Here is an 18282-nt window from a genome sequence, read left to right as displayed (position 1 = left end):
CCTCCCGCTAGTGACCTCCAAGTACCGGAGCACAGAACCCAGCAGGGATCTTGTTTTTATTGACTGGCAGAGGGCGCAGGGGATATTGGGGCGGGGTTAGATGAGATATAAAAAATATCCTCCAGGTACATTATGTAATATTTATAGGTTTCTTGATCCAGCGGCCTCCTGTGGTCGGAGTGTGGCGCTGCAAAGTCTACAATGCTGGCTAATGGCCACACCTCCTCTGGAATATAAGGGGTGGAGCCATGACAGCCTGACTACTGACTTCCAGGCCGACAACCTGGAAGTGGAGCCGAAGCTACTGGAGTGACAGTGTTGGGGGGGGGGGGGGGGGCAGGTGAGTATTGCAGTAAAAACACAAGGGTTAGGGAATAAAATCTAAGAAAAAATTATAAGAAAAAAATCTAAAAAAAAAATGACAAGAAGAGATTATTTTAAAAAATTATAAAAAATATATAAGAAAAAAGTTATAAGAAAAAAGTATAGGAAAAAAACTAAGAAAAAAATTGTAAGAAAAAAGTTCTAAGAATAAATCGAAGAAAAAAAATCTAAGAATAAATTATAAGAAAAAATTATAAGAATAAATCTAAAACAAAAATCTAAGAATAAATTCTAAGAAAAAAATTACGAGAAAAAATTATGAAAAAGAGTATATTTAATATAAAAATTATAAAAAAATATATAAGAAAAAATTTCTAAGAAAAAAGTATAAGAAAAAATTGTAAGAAAAAAAGTTCTAAGAATAAATCTAAGAAAAAAAAATCTAAGAATAAATTATAAGAAAAAATTATAAGAAAAAATTTATAAGAAAAAAAATTGAAAAAAATATAAAAAATAAGAAAAAAATCTAAGAAAAAAGTATAAGAAAAAAATCTAAGAAAAAAAAATTATAAGAAATGTTTAAAAAAATAATAAATCTGGAAAAAAAAATTAAGAAAAAAATATAAGAATAAAAAAAATTTCTTATAATTTTGGGAGCACTATATGCTTTTAGTAAATGAAGCTAGAGATTACATTGATATATAGGGTGTTTTAATTTTTCACATGGTGCAGATTTAATTTGCGACTATTAAGACATGTCATAAAGTTTAATCATGGCTCACCGCACAGAGCGAGGCGGTGGATTACCTCGCACTGTTCTGCGCTGAAAAATAACACTGCATAGAGTCATTTATTCCCGCGCACATTGCCTGTATACCACCGCAGCGCAGGGGTGTGAATTTACCAGTGAAGGTGGGCACATAAGGAGACGAGGCCTTTTGCCTTGTCATGCGGTGGGACTGCGCTGGAATAGCTGCCCAAATGCATTTGATGTGAATGGACCCCAAAGCCGGAGTTGATCCATAATATTGTAATAAAAGTGGGGTTTTCCTTTAAATCAAGTATTTTCAATCCCTCTTCTAGATGGCAGTCGGCGTTATCTGCTGAAGATATCTTTTTCAGAAAGCGAAATCCGATTGTTTGGTCAGATACAAACCCGGCACTGTTCCTCCGTGAGCCGGAGTGGAGAATTGGGGGCGATTATCCCGAATTATCTCCGTTCCTTCTCCACACCTGATGGCTTTCCCAGCACTCAGGACATGGCTGCTCCTCCGACGATCGGATGTCAGATTCCGAGCGCTTACAATTCTTCACATAGTTCTCAGGGTGAGGAACCCGGCCGCTCAGCTATGGACAGGAAAAGAGAAATGTTTTGTATCTTTATTTATTTTTAATCAATTTTTTTACATCATCGGATATTGATTATTGATGACCGATTCTCAGGATATACTTCCTCCTCCATGACATAGAAAGCTCTTGCGGAGCCATCGGATCAACAAGACAGCCAGGGAACCAGCATCTTCAGCAGAAGCGGCCTCCATATTTTGCTTATTTCCGCCTAAGAGTAAAACAAGTGTTAATGCCTAATTTTGCAACTTTGACCCGTATTAGTAAAATTGTACAAATCATCACAACTACTTTGTATATCCAGATGGATTATACTGTGTTTTTTTTTTTCATGTCAAATTGGGCTATCATTTAGTGGCAAATGGTAATGGGTATCTCCTGATTTTTTTTATTTTTTTTATTTTTTTTAATTATAGGAAAATTGTTTTAAAATAGTAAAAATAAAAAATTATTTTTTTTTAATGTGGCTGTATATTTCTTGTTAATACCACCAAAGAACATCCCAAAATAAATTCTCCCGCTCGGGACGATCGCAGTGATTCCTCACATGTGTATGTTAGGTGTTATTTGCACCCAGAAACATTATTGTGCATTTTGCTTTTGTTTTTTTATCCTACCTAAAAACACGCCGACACTGATACTAACTTAAAAATATACTTACCGTGACCTTTAACCTTTGACCCTTACTTGACCCAAACACTAACCCAGGGGCGGATCCAGAGCCTAGTCTTGGGAGGGGCACTGCCAGAAAATACGTTTTTTTTTTGCGGACAATTTATCGGGGAAATGGCTGTTGTTAGTGCTTTAATCATCCCGGCACCATGGTTGTTATGGTGTCAGGATGATTGAAGCACATTTTTTCTATTATTACATTGTAATATAAAATGAAATCATTCAACTCACCATAATGCAGAATCAGTGGGAACCCCGAGCGTGTCACTTGCCACCGTCGCCTGCCACATTTTGTGGATTGTCACTTGCCTGCCACCAGATGCAGATTAACACCTGCCACACATTGCGGATTGTCACTTGCTACATCAGCTGCCACTAGATGCGGATTGTCACTTGCCACGTCATATGCCACACATTACGGATTGTCACTTGCCACGTCATCTGCTACTAGATGCAGATTGTCACTTGCCACGTCATATGCCACACATTGCAGATTGTCACGTGCCAGGTAAGGTGGTGTTTTGCTTGTCTCTTGTTTCCTTGTCCCAGAGACAGGCAGCAGAGAGATAATGTAATCTCCCTGCTGCCCATGCTACCTGCACAGTGAGGGCGGAAGTTAATGCAGAGATGTGGGGGCAGTGAGAGATGATGTCATCTCTCTGCTCCCCTGCCCGTCGGCTCGCTGATTGGCCAGCCACCCCCACACACACACCTAGCTTGCTCAGTCTCACCCGCCCATCCACACACGGAGCCACCCGGCAGCCCGACCAATCCGCTCTCTCTCCCGCCTGCCTGCCCGCCCTCAAACGGAGCTGCCCGGCACTCCCGCGGAGCCGCCCGCTCTCTTATCCGCCCGCTCTCTTATCCGCCCGCTCTCTTATCCGCCCACGGTGGAGCCGCCCGAAGAGCTCACCCGCCCGGCCTGCAACAGATTTCTCGGGGGTGACAATTGCCCCGTTGCCCCTCCCCCTGGATCCGCCCCTGCACGAACCCTATCACTGACCAAGATCAAACCTCGATCTAGCTATTTTTTCTTTATTTTTTTTTTTAATTATTATTATTATATTTATTTTTTACACACAGCTGTTTCTCTTTCTGTGGAAGAAGATAGAGAGATACAATGTATCTTTCTTTTCCATTTACAGAGAGAGAAACACAGGGGGCGGGCTTCACAGTGACTGATCACTGTGATAGGCAATCAGAGGCTATCAGCGATCAGCGGGTGCTGGCCAATAGATGACCGCCGGCCTCCGCTGATCGTCGAGGAAGACACACAGCACAGAGCCCTGTCCTGTCAGAGGAAAAGGAATGGATTTTCTTTCCCCGCAAAGCAGGGAATAAAATCCAACACTTGCCTTAGTAAAAGCCCCTCACACAGTACACATAAACACTGGCTAGGCACACATTTAACCCTTCGATCGCCCCTAGATGTTTCCCAGTCTTTTGGTGTTGCTGAGCTCACCGGTGCGTTCTTTCTTTTTAAGGAGGTTCCAAACAGTTGATTTGGCCACACCTAATGTTTTTGCTATCTCTCTGATGGGTTTGTTTTTTTCAGCCTAATGATGGCTTGCTTCACTGATAGTGACAGCTCTTTGGATCTCATATTGAGAGTTGACAGCAACAGATTCCAAATAGCACACTTGAAATTAACTCTGGACCTTTTATCTGCTCCTTGTAAATGGGATAATGAGGGAATAACACAGCTGGCCATGGAACAGCTGAGCAGCCTTTTGTCCCATTACTTTTGGTCCCTTAAAGTGGGAGGCACATATACAAACTGTTGTAATTCCTACACCGTTCACCTGATTTGGATGTAAATCCCTCAAATTAAAGCTGAAAGTCTGCAGTTAAAGCACATCTTGTTCATTTCATTTCAAATCCATTGTGGTGTATAGAGCCAAAAAGATTAGAATTGTGTCCATGTCCCAATATTTATGGACCTGACTGTTTCATATTGGCCTAAACTGATGAAGAAATTCTATTTTTTTACTTATTTTTAATTGGATGTTTTCTAGCAGAAAGTAAAAAGTATTGTTTTTTGGGTTTTTTTTGTTTTTTTTTCAAAATTGTCGCTCATTTTTGTTTATAGCGCAAAAAATAAAAACCGCAGAGGTGATTCAAATACCACCAAAATAAAGCTCTATTTGTGGGAAAAAAAGGACATCAATGTTATTTGGGTACATCATCGCACGACCGCGCAAATGTCAGTTAAAGTAACGCAGTGCCGTATCACAACAAATGGCCTGGCCATGAAGGGGGGGGGGATAAATCTTCCGGAGGGCAAGCTGTTAAACCCCTGTAAACGCCTAAAGGCTAACGTGGAGGGGCGTTTAGAAGCAAAAAAAAAAAAACGCCAAACACCCTTAAAAGTGGAATATTTTAAGGTCCTGTGTGCATAAGGCCTTATCACAGCGATAGAACGGGGGGGGGCGTATTTTATGTTTTCAGGATCACTATAACTGGCCGCCGCGGCCTGCCAATCCCGCCCACCGAGTTATCACTTTTCCACCGTTTCCGGCGGGGCGTTTCTATGATTATTTTTCAGTAAGATCGACGCTTCTTTTAAAAAGGAAGTCATTTCGGATCCTACACGCCGCGCAGAGGAGGAAATAGGAATGTTATAGAAATGAATGGCCATGGGTGGGGGGGGGGGAGAGGGGGGATCTGAGCTCCTCTGCTGGACGCCGTCTTCCAATAGCCGCCCCCGCGTTTCCGTCTCTTCACTTTCAATTAGCGGATTCCAAAAAACTTTGGATTAATATTCCCCGCAGTCTGTGAATAGATTTAAAGGGCCATTCTACCCAATTCCGATAGGCTCCCCCTAGTGCCAAGTGTAGGTAAATCCTCCCTCCGGCGCCCCCTCCAGGCTCCTCCTCCTGGACTGAAACGGCTTCTTCTGATTTCACTGCACACTGTAAGCTTCTCACCATGTGCATTAGAAGCTGCAGCAAGTTATTTCCTGGCTGAAGGACGCCCAACATTATCTAGCCCTTTTACCTCTAGCCTGATTGTCCCTGGGCTACCCATCCTTTCTTACCTCTCCTGGTGCCTGAAACATGACAGCAGCAACAAATGTCCCAGTTACAACAAGCAATGCTCTGGATTTCACACTTGTCCTTTTCTGTGTTCCTCGGGGGCGGTAACAGTATCACAGCCAATCAGGGATAATTATTATCATCAACAGGGAGAGGTTTTCTGGTTTGTTTGCCCCAAACTTCTTCCATCGATCGTCCAAGACACGTTTGTCCGCTGGGGAATGTTGTGGTAACGCATGCTGAGATTAGTGTGTTTTGGTGGCATCTTCTACACATGTGCCCCGCAGCAGCAAACCATCATGGACCATCATGCATTGTGGTGTGCCGCATTGCCAACAATAGTACACACCCTTTTTTTGAGACGTTTCGGTGCATTTCCCGGGTGCCCTAAAGCAATGCATGCTAATAGGCAAAAAAAACAAAACGCATTGACATGTGTGCATTAATGAAATGCACCGGGTTGCCGAGGTCTGACTGGCCTCCAAGGGACTGAAAGTGCTGCATGTGTGGAACTGTCAGAATTGGACAATTCTCGTGGCCAATACCAACTGTGTGAGAAGGGGCAGATATCCACCCCCAGGCAGCCATCATCTCTGCCCTCTCCTCCTATCAACATGATCTCTGTCAGCTTGGGGCAACCATCAGAAATTACACAGCTTTAGGCCTGGGCCACCCCCCCGGGCCTGACCACCAATATTCCCCAGGGCCCGCCCACTGGCCATCCCACCGAATCCAACAGCCCCATATATTTAGCAAAGAGACATCCCCATATATTCAGAAAAGAGACATCACCCATATATTGAGCAAAGAGACATACCAACCCAACAAAGTGATATCCCAAGCCTGCAAAGAGACATCCCATTTATATTGAGCAAAGAGACAGCCCAATCTAGCAGAGACATACCCATATATTGAGCAAAGAGACAGCCCAATCTAGCAGAGACATCCCCATATATTCAGCAAAGAGGCATACCAACCCAACAAAGAGACATCCCAAGCCAGCAAAGAGACATCCCCTGTATATTCAGCAAAGAAACATCCCTATATAGCAAAGAGACAGTCAAATCCAGCAAAGAGGCTCAACCCAGCAGAGATATCCCCATATATTCAGCAAAGAGACATCCCAACCCAACAAAGACAAATCCCAACCCAACAAAGCGACATCCCAAGCCTGCAAAGAGACATCCCACTTATATTCAGCAAAGAGACATCCCTATATAGCAAAGAGACAGTCAAATCCAGCAAAGAGACATCCCATATATTTAGCGAAGACACATCCCAATCCAGCAAATAGACAGCCAATCCAGCAGAGACATCCCAATCTAGCAAAGACACAGCTTAACCCAGCAGAGATATCTCCATATAGCAAAGAGACATCCCAATCCAGCAAAGAGACATCCCCATATATTCAGCAAAGGGACAGCCCAATCCAACAGAGACAGCCACAGCAAAAGCCCACATCCAGCAACATTGTCACTTTACCAACAATGTAAATATTAACAACTTGCCTCCAGTTCACAGTGGGCAGTCAGTCAGGCATGCAGCGCAGCTCTACCACACGGCTAAGCTGTGACTGGCGCCCAAACCAGCATCTGGTCTGCAAGGAGAGGCGGAGTGCAGATGATATCACTCCACCTTTCCCTCTCTCAGGCTGCAGCCAGAACTAAGTGAGCTGCATCGGCTCACTCCACGGCCGCCCTTCTAAAGCAATAGTATATAGAGAGTGCTTCTCCCTCATTGTCTCTAGTGGAGGTGCCAGAACACCGTTCTGGCACGTTCCACCAGAAAAAAAGCCATGGCTGTTACTATACAGCAAGTTAACGCATTGGTTTTGGGGAGCGGACCCTACATGTGTATGGGCTGTCTCCCCCTGATGGAAGCCCTGCATGTGCATGCATTGAAGTCTGATTGGTTCCTAGTAATGCCCCTCCTGCTCCCAGTCTGATTGGTTCCTAGTAATGCCTTTGTGTATCACAGTGTTCCTCAACCAGGGGGCAATTGGGATTCCCCCCCACCCCCGGGGTGCAGAAACCCAAGACCCATTGTGCCCCGGATCAGAGATGGATGGGAGGACTTTGTGGTCATGAAGGACTCTATCATAGGTTTACTCTAATGTGATGGGGGGGGGGCTCTCATATATAGGGGACAGTTGGGGAGCTTTGTACTTTCATCTTCCCAGGCTCAGGTTTCCCAATGATAAATAATACAGGGGGGGGGCTCTGCCTCTATCATTTGGGGGCTCTTTGGTGATGGGGGCCTTTGATGTGTAGGGGAGCTTTAATTTAATGGGGACCTCGGACATAAAGTAGGGACTCTGCTGTGAAGGTACTTTTCATCTTCCCATGCTCATGTTTCCCAATGATAAATAATACAGGGGGGGGGGGGTCTCTAGATTTTGCAGACTGCCTAAAGAAAGGTTGAGAAATGCTGCTCTATGACCTCAGGAGTCAAAGCCCCCCTAGTGGACACTCTGTAGGAATATATGGAATCTGCAGCCCAGAGATGCAGGGCCTCCACTTCATATGAATCTCCCTCTGAGGTCACCTATGACGTGGTGAAGGCATCTCAAGTCCTGCGTCACTCCACCCTAAAAGACAAAAGAGTTTTTCTTAGGATTCCACGTCGAGAAGAAGTAAGGAGCAGAGAGCGGTGGAATGTATTATATTAACAGTATGCAGCCGTTCCATCTAAATCACGGCCAGAATGATTGGAGAGAGAAGACCGAGGAACGTCCAAGGTCAGCTGCAAGTCATGTTCATACATCAGTGCGATGGCAACTCCTCTGCCCTTCCCTGCCAAATCACAGAATGGAGAAATATTTGGAGGATCCGGCGGGTCGAAGGATAATAACAAGCATGCCGAAAGCGCTGTCAGCATTCTATTATTCTTAAAAGGCCAAGTGCACGCCGATGGGACGCAGATGACGCAGGTTTTGTTTTTTTAATCGCTAAGTGATTAAAATATCAGCCACAAAATGTCAAAGTAACTCATATAGTATATAAAAGGATTGCTACATCCTCAAATGTGGTTACATATGTATCAAAAAAACTGATTCAAATCACAAAATGTATTAAACAAAAGTGATAAAACCAGACATCATGGCTGATCTAACAACATTGTTGTAGTCCTAGACCAATGGCTTGCAATACAATATACCACTTACATGGATTACAGATACCTCAGAATTCATATGGAGCGACCCAACACGTTTCGAACACTTGTCTTCTTCAGGAGTACATGTGGTATATTATAACATACAGGGACCCCCCAGAAGCTATGGATTTGGTGGGTTCCAGTGTGGGCATCAGTTTATAAATTTTAATCTACATGGCTAACGTTTTCTGTGGTCCCTGGATCATATAATAGACTGTATGTACCCCTGACTTGTGTTTAGAGACTAAGCCGGACTGACTGGATTGGTCAATGGTCCTGGGCGGGTATTCGTGTGGGTAATAAAGGAAGGAATGCCTTCCCAGTGGGTAGTGCCCAGTGATGGATGGTGGCGATGGGCCCTCTCTGGGATTGGGCTGCTGCCTTCTCTGTGCGACCTTAAGGTCGTTTCATCGTGTAGATAAAAATGGAGGCATGCCCGGTGTCCAGAGAAATGTGACTTCTAAAATCAGGTTCATGGACCTTTTAGTAAAATTAGCAACATGTACATAAAGCCAATGCGTTTCAGGGGAATAGACGCCCCCTTCTTCGGGGCTAGCAAACAAAACAAAGGATATATAAAAGATACATATAGCAATATATACAGTATCTCACAAAAGTGAGTACACCCCTCACATTTCTGTAAATCTTTTCTTCTATCTTTTCATGTGACAACACTGAGGAAATGACACTTTGCTACAATGTAATGTCCTTTTTCTTTTGTTTTTAGATATTGGTGCTTAATCGCCCCCGAAGAGTGTTCTGATACACGAAACGCGTCGGTCTTACGATATGCATCTAACAATTACTTTCCCTTTTACTGGGTCTATAAATGAATAAGTTTTTTACCTATTTACCTTGTGATGTTATGCATTTTATGGATGTTTCACCTTTTATACCATTCGCCCTGTACTCATTTTAGGGGCTTGTCATTAATGTTTACAATGTACCAATCAGGGTGTATCTGTATATGACGTGACAGTCAACCCATATTGGGACCATCATTATGTCACTATGTTACTATGTACAAATAAAATGGCTTGTGTTTATGGTGACTGACCTGCTGGCCTCATTTGCCCACCTCACTCAAAGTCCCAACCTTCCTGTTTCCTGTATGCATAGGGATGGAGACTCGCGTCTCACTCAAAGTCCCAACTTTTCGCCTCTTCAACACTGAAGAAATGACACTTGTCTACAATGTAAAGTAGTGAGTGTACAGCTTGTATAACAGTGTAAATTTACTGTCCCCTCAAAATAACTCAACACACAGCCATTAATGTCTAAACCGCTGGCAACAAAAGTCAGTACACCCCTAAGAGAAAATCTCCAAATTGGGCCCAATTAGCCATTTTCCCTCCCCGATGTCATGTGACTCGTTAGTGTTACAAGGTCTCAGGTGTGAATGGGGAGCAGGTGTGTTAAATTTGGTGTTATCGCTCTCACTCTCTCATACTGGTCACTGGAAGTTCAACATGGCACCTCATGGCAAAGAACTCTCTGAGGATCTGAAAAAAAGAATAGTTTCTCTATATAAAGATGGCCTAGGCTATAAGAAGATTGCCAAGACCCTGAAACTGATCTGCAGCACGGTGGACAAGACCATACAGCGGTATAACAGGACAGGTTCCACTCAGAACAGGCCTCGCCATGGTCCACCAAAGAAGTTGAGGTCACGTGATCAGCGTCATATCCAGAGGTTGTCTTTGGGAAATAGACGTATGAGTGCTGCCAGCATTGCTGCAGAGGTTGTAGGGGTGGGGGGTCAGCCTGTCAGTGCTCAGACCATACGCCGCACACTGCATCAAATGCAGTGCAGACTAAAAACATGGATTACTGGAACCATGTCCTGTGGTCTGATGAGACCAAGATAAACTTATTTGGTTCAGATGGTGACAAGCGTGTGTGGGGGCAACCAGGTGAGGAGGACAAAGACAAGTGTGTCTTGTCTACAGTCAAGCATGGTGGTGGGAGTGTCATGGTCTGGGGCTGCATGAGTGCTGCCGGCACTGGGGAGCTACAGATCATTGAGGGAACCATGAATGCCAACATGTACTGTGACATACTGAAGCAGAGCATGATCCCCTCCCTTCAGAGACTGGACCGCAGGGCAGTATTCCAACATGATAACCACCCCAAACACACCTCCAAGACCACCACTGCCTTGCTAAAGAAGCTGAGGGTAAAGGTGATGGACTGGCCAAGCATGTCTCCAGACCTAAACCCTATTGATCATCTGTGGGACATCCTCAAACGGAAGGTGGAGGAGCGCAAGGTCTCTAACCTCCACCAGCTCTGTGATGTCATCATGGAGGAGGGGAAGAGGACTCCAGTGACAACCTGTGAAGCTCTGGTGACCTCCATGTCCAAGAGGGTTAAGGCAGTGCTGGAAAATAATGGTGGCCACACAAAATATTGACACTTTGGGCCCAATTTGGAGATTTTCACTTAGGGGTGTACTGACTTTTGTTGCCAGCGGTTTAGACATTAATGGCTGTGTGTTGAGTTATTTTGAGGGGACAGTAAATTTACACTGTTATACAAGCTGTACACTCACTACTTTACATTGTAGACAAGTGTCATTTCTTCAGTGTTGTCACATGAAAAGATAGAAGAAAAGATTTACACAAATGTCACTGAGGGGTGTACTTACTTTTGGGAGATACTGTGCAGTGTATATATATATATATATATATATATATACAGTTGTGTGAAAAAGTATTTGCCCCCTTTCTGATTTTTTATTTTTTTGCATATTTGTCACAGTTAAATGACTCATCAGATCATCAAAAAATGTTATTATTACACAAAGATAACCCGAGGAAATACAAAATGCAGTTTTTAAATGATGGTTTCATTTATTAAATGGGTGGTAATCCCTCGTACATCCGATGCATTAAGGTGAAAAATCACCTGGCAGTCACCGGCCCCCTAACCCCCCCATTTTACTTTCCTGAGCCCTGGAATTTCACCCCGCGGAGATGAGCTCTTCCTCGGCTCTTGATTGGATAGATTGATTGCGGTGCAGCCATTGGCTACTGCTGCTGTCAATCAAATCCAATGACGCGGGTGCCGAGGGGCGGGGCCGAGTCCGGCATTCGTGTCTATGGAGGCAAATGCTGGACTCAGGAGAGCGCTTCTCCTAGGGGGTTATCTGATGTGGGGAGGAGCCACGAGAGCCACCAAGGGACCCCAGAAGAGGAGGATCGGGGCCACTCTGTGCAAAACGAAGTGCACAGTGGAGCAAAGTATGGCATGTTTTAAAAAAAAAATAAATAAATAAACCCTTATGCCCTGTACACACGGTCGGATTTTCCGACGGAAAAAGTGTGATCGGATTGTGTTGTTGGAAATGTGAGCTCCATCAGACCTTTTCTGCCGGAATTTCCGACACACAAAGTTTGAGAGCAGGATATAAAATTTTCCGACAACAAAATCCGATCGGTTAAATTCCGATCGTGTGTACACAAATCCGACGCACAAAGTGCCACGCATGCTCAGAATAAATAAAGAGACGAAAGCTATTGGCCACTGCCCCGTTTATAGTCCCGATGTACGTGTTTTACATCACCGCGTTCAGAACGATCGGATTTTCCGACAACTTTGTGCGACCGTGTGTATGCAAGACAAGTTTGGGCCAACATCGGAATCCGACGGATTTTGTGGTCTGAATGTCAGATCAATGTCCGATCGTGTGTACAGGACATTACAATCACTTTAAGGCAAAAAAGCTGTCCAAACCTGCCTGGCTTTATGTGAAAAAGTATTCGCCCCCTAAAGCTAGTTGTGCCACCCTTGGCGGCAACAACTGCAATCAAGCGTTTGTGATAACTGGCCATGAGTCTTTCACATCGCTGTGGAGCGATTTTGGCGCACTCTTCTTTGTAGAATTATCTTAATTTGGCCACCACCGTTGTGCAGGATGAAAAAATTCGTTTAGTTTAGTTTCGTTTCGATTCGTTATTTAACTTAATTCGTTTAGTTAAATTCGTTGCATTCATTACATTCGTTTTCGGAATTCGTTTCGTTTCGTATTCGAATTCGAAAAAATTCGACCGCATTCGAAAAAATTCGACCGTATTCGAAAAAAACTATCAAATTCGAAAAAAACTGTCAAATTCGAAAAAATTCCACCACATTCGAAAAAAACTATCAAATTCGAAAAAATTCTACCACATTCGGAAAAAACTATCAAATTCGAAAAAATTCCACCACATTCGAAAAAAACTATCAAATTCGAAAAAATTCTACCACATTCTAAAAAAACTGTCAAATTCGAAAAATTTCTACCACATTCGAAAAAAACTATCAAATTCGAAAAAATTCTTACTACATTTGAAAAAACTATCAAATTCGAAAAAATTCTACCACATTCGAAAAAAACTGTCAAATTCGAAAAATTTCTACCACATTCGAAAAAAACAATAACTGAATTTGAAAAAGTAAACTATATATAACCATTTTGCGAAATTTGAAATTCGTATAGAATGAAATCGAATTCCAATAGAAAAGATTAGGATAGAATAGAAAGTATAAAAGAATAGCATCATGTTTTCGAATTCGATTCGAATATGTTTTCGAATTCGATTCGAATATGTTTTCGAATTCGATTCGAATTCGTTCGTTTTTTTTTCGGATTCGTTTAAATTCTTTACTTTTGTCATTCGGAAATTCGGATGCATCCGAATTTCCGAATAATGAAAAATTCGTCCGAATTTCGATTCGGAACGAAACGAAATGCACATGCCTATTGGCCACATTGGAGGGTTTTCCAGTATTACCGGCCTGTGTAAAGGTCAGGATACAGCATTTCAATTGGATTTAAGTCCGGGCTTTGACTAGGCCACTCCAAAACCTTCATTTTGCTTTCTTTGAACCATTTGGAGCTGGACTTGCTGTTATGTTTCCGGATCATTGTCCTGCTGGATAACCCAAGTGCACTTGAGCTTGAGGTCAGGAAGCGATGGCCGGACATTCTCCTTTTAGGATTTTCTGGTAGAGCTCAGAATTCATAGTTCCATCAATTATGGTAAGTCGTCCAGGTCCTGAAGCTGCAAAGCTGCCCCAGACCATCCCCCTACCACCAACGTGTCTGACTGTTGGGATGATGTTCTTGTTATTAAATGCTGTGTTAGTTTTATGTCAGATGTAACGGGACGCACACCTTCCAAAAAGTTACATTTTTCTCTCATCAGTCCACAGAATATTTGCCTAAAAGTCTTGGGGATAATCAAGATGTTTTTTAGTAAATGTGAGATGAGCCTTTGTGTTCTTTTTGGTCAGCGGTGGCTTTGGCCTTGGAACTCTCCCATGGACGCCATGTTTGCCCGGTCTCTTTTCTTTTTGGTCAGTGGTGGCTTTGGCCTTGGAACTCTCCCATGGACGCCATGTTTGCCCGGTCTCTTTTCTTTTTGCTCAGCGGTGGCTTTGGCCTTGGAACTCTCCCATGGACGCCATGTTTGCCCCCAGTCTCTTTCTTATTGGTGAATCATGAACACTGATCTTACCTGAGGGAAGTGAGGTCTGCAGGTCTTTAGATGTTGTTCTGGGTTCTTTTATGACCTCCTGGAGGGGTCCTCGTTGTGCTCTTGGAGTCATTTTTGTAGGCCGGCCACTCCTGGGAAGGTTCACCACTGTTTCAAGTTATCTCCATTTGTGGATAATGGCTCCCCCCGTGGTTCACTGGAGTTCCAAAGCCTTAGAAATGGCAATGGAACTCTTCCTAGACCGATACATGGACATTACTTTGTTTTCCAATCTGTTCTTGAATTTTTTTAGATTGCGGCATGATGTGTGGCTTTTTGTGATCGGTTCACGTGCTTCACTTTGTCAGACGGCTTTTATTTATGTGATTTCTTGATTCAACAGGTCTGGCAGTAATCATTTAATTAATTTAACTCGGCTTTCCAAAAAATTGTGGTTAATCATAGTAAATTCATGATTCAGCATGGGAGGTGGGCAATTACTTTTTCACATAGGGCCAAGGCGGGTTTGAACAGCTTTTTTCCCTTAATAATGGAAATAATAATTTAAAAACTGCATCTTGGATTTACTCGGGTTATCTTTGTGTGATATATTAAAATTCATTTGATGATCTGAATCATTTAGGTGTGAGAAATATGCAAAAAAACAAATCAGGAAGGGGGGGGGCAAATAATTTTTCACACAACTGTATGTATGAAATTTCATAATATATAAAATAAACATAATATAAAAATATATAAATAATATTTTAAAAATATATAATATATAAATAGAGCTGCATCTTGGATTAACTCGGGTTATCTTTGTGTAATATTAAAATTCGTTTGATCTGAATCATTTAAGTGTGAGAAATATGCAAAAAAAAAAAATCAGGAAGGGGGCAAATACTTTTTCACACAACTGTATGTATAAACATTCATAATATATAAAATAAACATAATATAAAAATGTATAAATAATACTCTAAAAATATATAATATATAAATAGAGCTGGCAACCGCATTTGGTGAATGTGAATTTGGATACAGATCGGAAAACAGAAAAAAAACAAAAAAAAAAACAAAACAATGTATAGAGAGTTTATTTTGCTCGTATTTTAGCTCTGTATACATTGTTTTTTTTTTCTGATCTGTATCAGTGCAGTGAGTGAGCGTTGTCACTGTAGGACAGGAAGTGTCAGCATGTGAAAAGGGGGAAAAAAAGCCTGAAAAATGAAAACGAATGCAGCTACCACATTAAAGGGCTGGTAAACCGGAATATGTTACATTGTTGTTCCTGAGTTTAGATACATTTCAAGCACTGTGAGCGGACCATTGGGTGGGGGATTTCCCGGTGTGAAGCAGCCCATCGGCAGACGCGCGGCGGAGTATACCAGTGAACGCGCCTAATTATATAGCCAGTAACGGCACGTCTGCGGCGGTCATGTTTTGACTCATCGGCAGACCGCCGTGTCGCAGTAATGTAAATTAAAGTGTATAAATCTAAGTGCAGCGAGCGGGGATTTGTTGTAGCTTGAGTGCGATCTCTAAGTCAACCAGCAACATCGCGTTACATGCACAGCCAAGTGTGAAAATCAGCAAAGAGTGAAAGGAAACAAAGTGAAAAGCAACAAAATCAGAGAAAACAAAGTCTGTGTTGTCTTCTCTCCTCCAACGTTGGGGGAAGGGGGGGATAAAACGAATGTATACGAGCTGAAGTTTAATCTGCTTATGTTTTGCCTTCCCTGGTTTCCCCACCTCCCCCACCAACATGATAATGACATTTTTAAATAAGTCTTTCCATTTTCATTCCATTCCTTATTTTAGTCCCAGCGACATTATCGCCGGGTCCCTGCGCTTCTCTATGCAACGTAGGCAGATCATGGCTGGTGGGAGGGGCCAGCAGGGAGGCTGTAGAGAGCTTCCTGAAAACATCCCAGCCCCCCCGGCCTCAGTACTCCTCTCAAGAACCCTCAGTCCTGATGAAAGCAGTGGGAAGAGTTATGCAAACGCTTTGATGTGTAGGGTGTCAGTCTGGAGGAGTGGGTGTACCTAGACAGGGTGAATTTGCATAGGTAACGCCCACATGTAATGCTGAGCCTCCCACGATTTGATGGGTGGGGTGTCAGTCTGGAGGAGTGGGCGTTCCTAGACAGGGTGAATTTGCATAGGTAACGCCCACATGTAATGCTGAGCCTCCCACGATTTGATGGGTGGGGTGTCAGTCTGGAGGAGTGGGCGTTCCTAGACAGGGTGAATTTGCATAGGTAACGTCCACATGTAATGCTGAGCCTCCCATGATTGAAAGAACTGAAATCCAAATGATTAAAAAAAAAAAAGGGGTGTGACGGCACAAAAGTAAATCGGGAGACAGTGACAGAGCGTTGTCAGCCTAGAACATGAAGCGACGCGTTTCGAGGGTTGTTCCCTCCTTCAGAGGACTGTTCTAGGGTCTAACGTTTGTGGGATCTGTACTCTCTGTAACATATCTGGATGTACTTTGGCTTCTCAAACAAAACTTTGGAATACATTTTTGCATTTTATATCCAATAAATTTGTTACTTTTTATTATAAATGTTGTTTGGATGAGCCGTCCTATAGCCGCTTTACTGCCACAGGGCGGCACCGCTGCTCCGGATCCCATATATATATATGTGTGTGTGATCCGGAGCAGCTCGCGGTGCGGGTAGGGGGCGCGCATGCACGCTGCCGCCAGCTCGCTCTCGCTGTGGGTACTACAGACTTGATGTGCGCCGCCACCTGCCGATCATCCAGTACAGAGACAGAATGACAGGTATGGATCCTGTGTCTCCGCAAGGCAGGGAATAAATTCCATCTCTTCCCACCCCCTAAAAAAAAAAAAAAAAGCACCTCCTACAGTTTAGTAAACCCTTTGATCGCCCCTGATGGTTAACCCCTTCCCTGCCTGTGTCATTAGTACAGTGACAGTGCGTTTTTTTTAGCATTGATCACTAGACATATGCACTGCTAAAAAATTTGTTAATTTTCGTTTCATTCGTTTTTTTTTTTTTATCTGGTCATTCGTTATGATCGCAATTCATAAATTCGAAAAACTCTAAAATCTGAAAATAAGGCTACTTTCACACTGAGGCGCGTGGGCGCCGGCGGTACAGCGGCGCTAAACATAGCGCCGCTTTACCGTTGTGTTAGAGCGGCGATAGCGGGGTGGTTTTAACCCCCCGCTAGCGGCCAAAAAGGGTTAAAACTGCAGCAGCGCTTTGCGGGCGGGTTTGCAGCTCTGCCCCATTGTTTTCAATGGGAGGGGGGGGGGCGCTTTAGGGGCGGTAAATACCCCGCTCCTAATGCGCTCCAAAAATGCGACTTGTAGGACTTTTATGACCGCCCTGCAAGCGCACCGCTCCAGTGTGAAAGCCCTCGGGGGGAGTGCATTGAGCAGCTCTTTCGGGGCGCTTTGCAGGTGCTATTTTTAGCACTTTAGCGCCTCAGTGTGAAAGGAGCCTAACAAAGAAAATCTGAAAATTAGAGAGAATAACTAACTAACTAATAATAACTAACTGTTAAATTATAGGTATTGGAATTTCCTTTCAAATTTGGCTGTTAGTGAACACAAAGAATGCGAATTTATCCGAAGTTACAAATTATCCGAAATAACGAATGCCGCATCTAAATGAATGGAATGGAACAAATGAATAATAAATAATTATAATAGAAAGTTTTTATTTTTATTATTGTTATTTATTATTATTAATTCATTGCGTTCTATTCGTTTATCTGCGGCATTCGTTATTTCGGATAATTCGTAACTTCGGATAAATTTGTATTCGTTACGTTCACTAACAGCCCAATTTGAAAGGAAGTTCCAATACCTATAATTTCTTTTCAATGTGTTTATTGAGATTTTTGTAATAAAGGTACAGAAGATAATATTACAAATGTTAGCTTAGATAATGCCTATGATTTAATAGTTATCAATAGTTAAGTTATTTCAGATTTTAGAATTTTCGGGTTTTCGGATTTTTGAATTTACGAATTTTCGAATATTCGGAAAAATTCGACAAACGGGTTAAAAAATGAATTTGGAATGACACGAATTGCACATGTTTAGTGATCACTGTATTAGTGTCACTGGTCCCCACAAAGCCAGAATGTCAGAATGTCCGCCAAAAATATCGCATGATCAGCGTCATTACTAGTAAAAAAAATATATATATATATAAAAATGAATAAAAATATCCCATAGTTTGTAGATGCGATAACTTTTGCGCAAATCAATCAATATATTCTTATTGTTTTTAGCAGAATACATATTGGCC

Source organism: Aquarana catesbeiana, linkage group LG13 (genome assembly GCF_042186555.1).
Source record: "Aquarana catesbeiana isolate 2022-GZ linkage group LG13, ASM4218655v1, whole genome shotgun sequence".
NCBI lineage: Eukaryota > Metazoa > Chordata > Amphibia > Anura > Ranidae > Aquarana > Aquarana catesbeiana.
Note: the sequence above shows the minus strand (reverse complement) of the source record.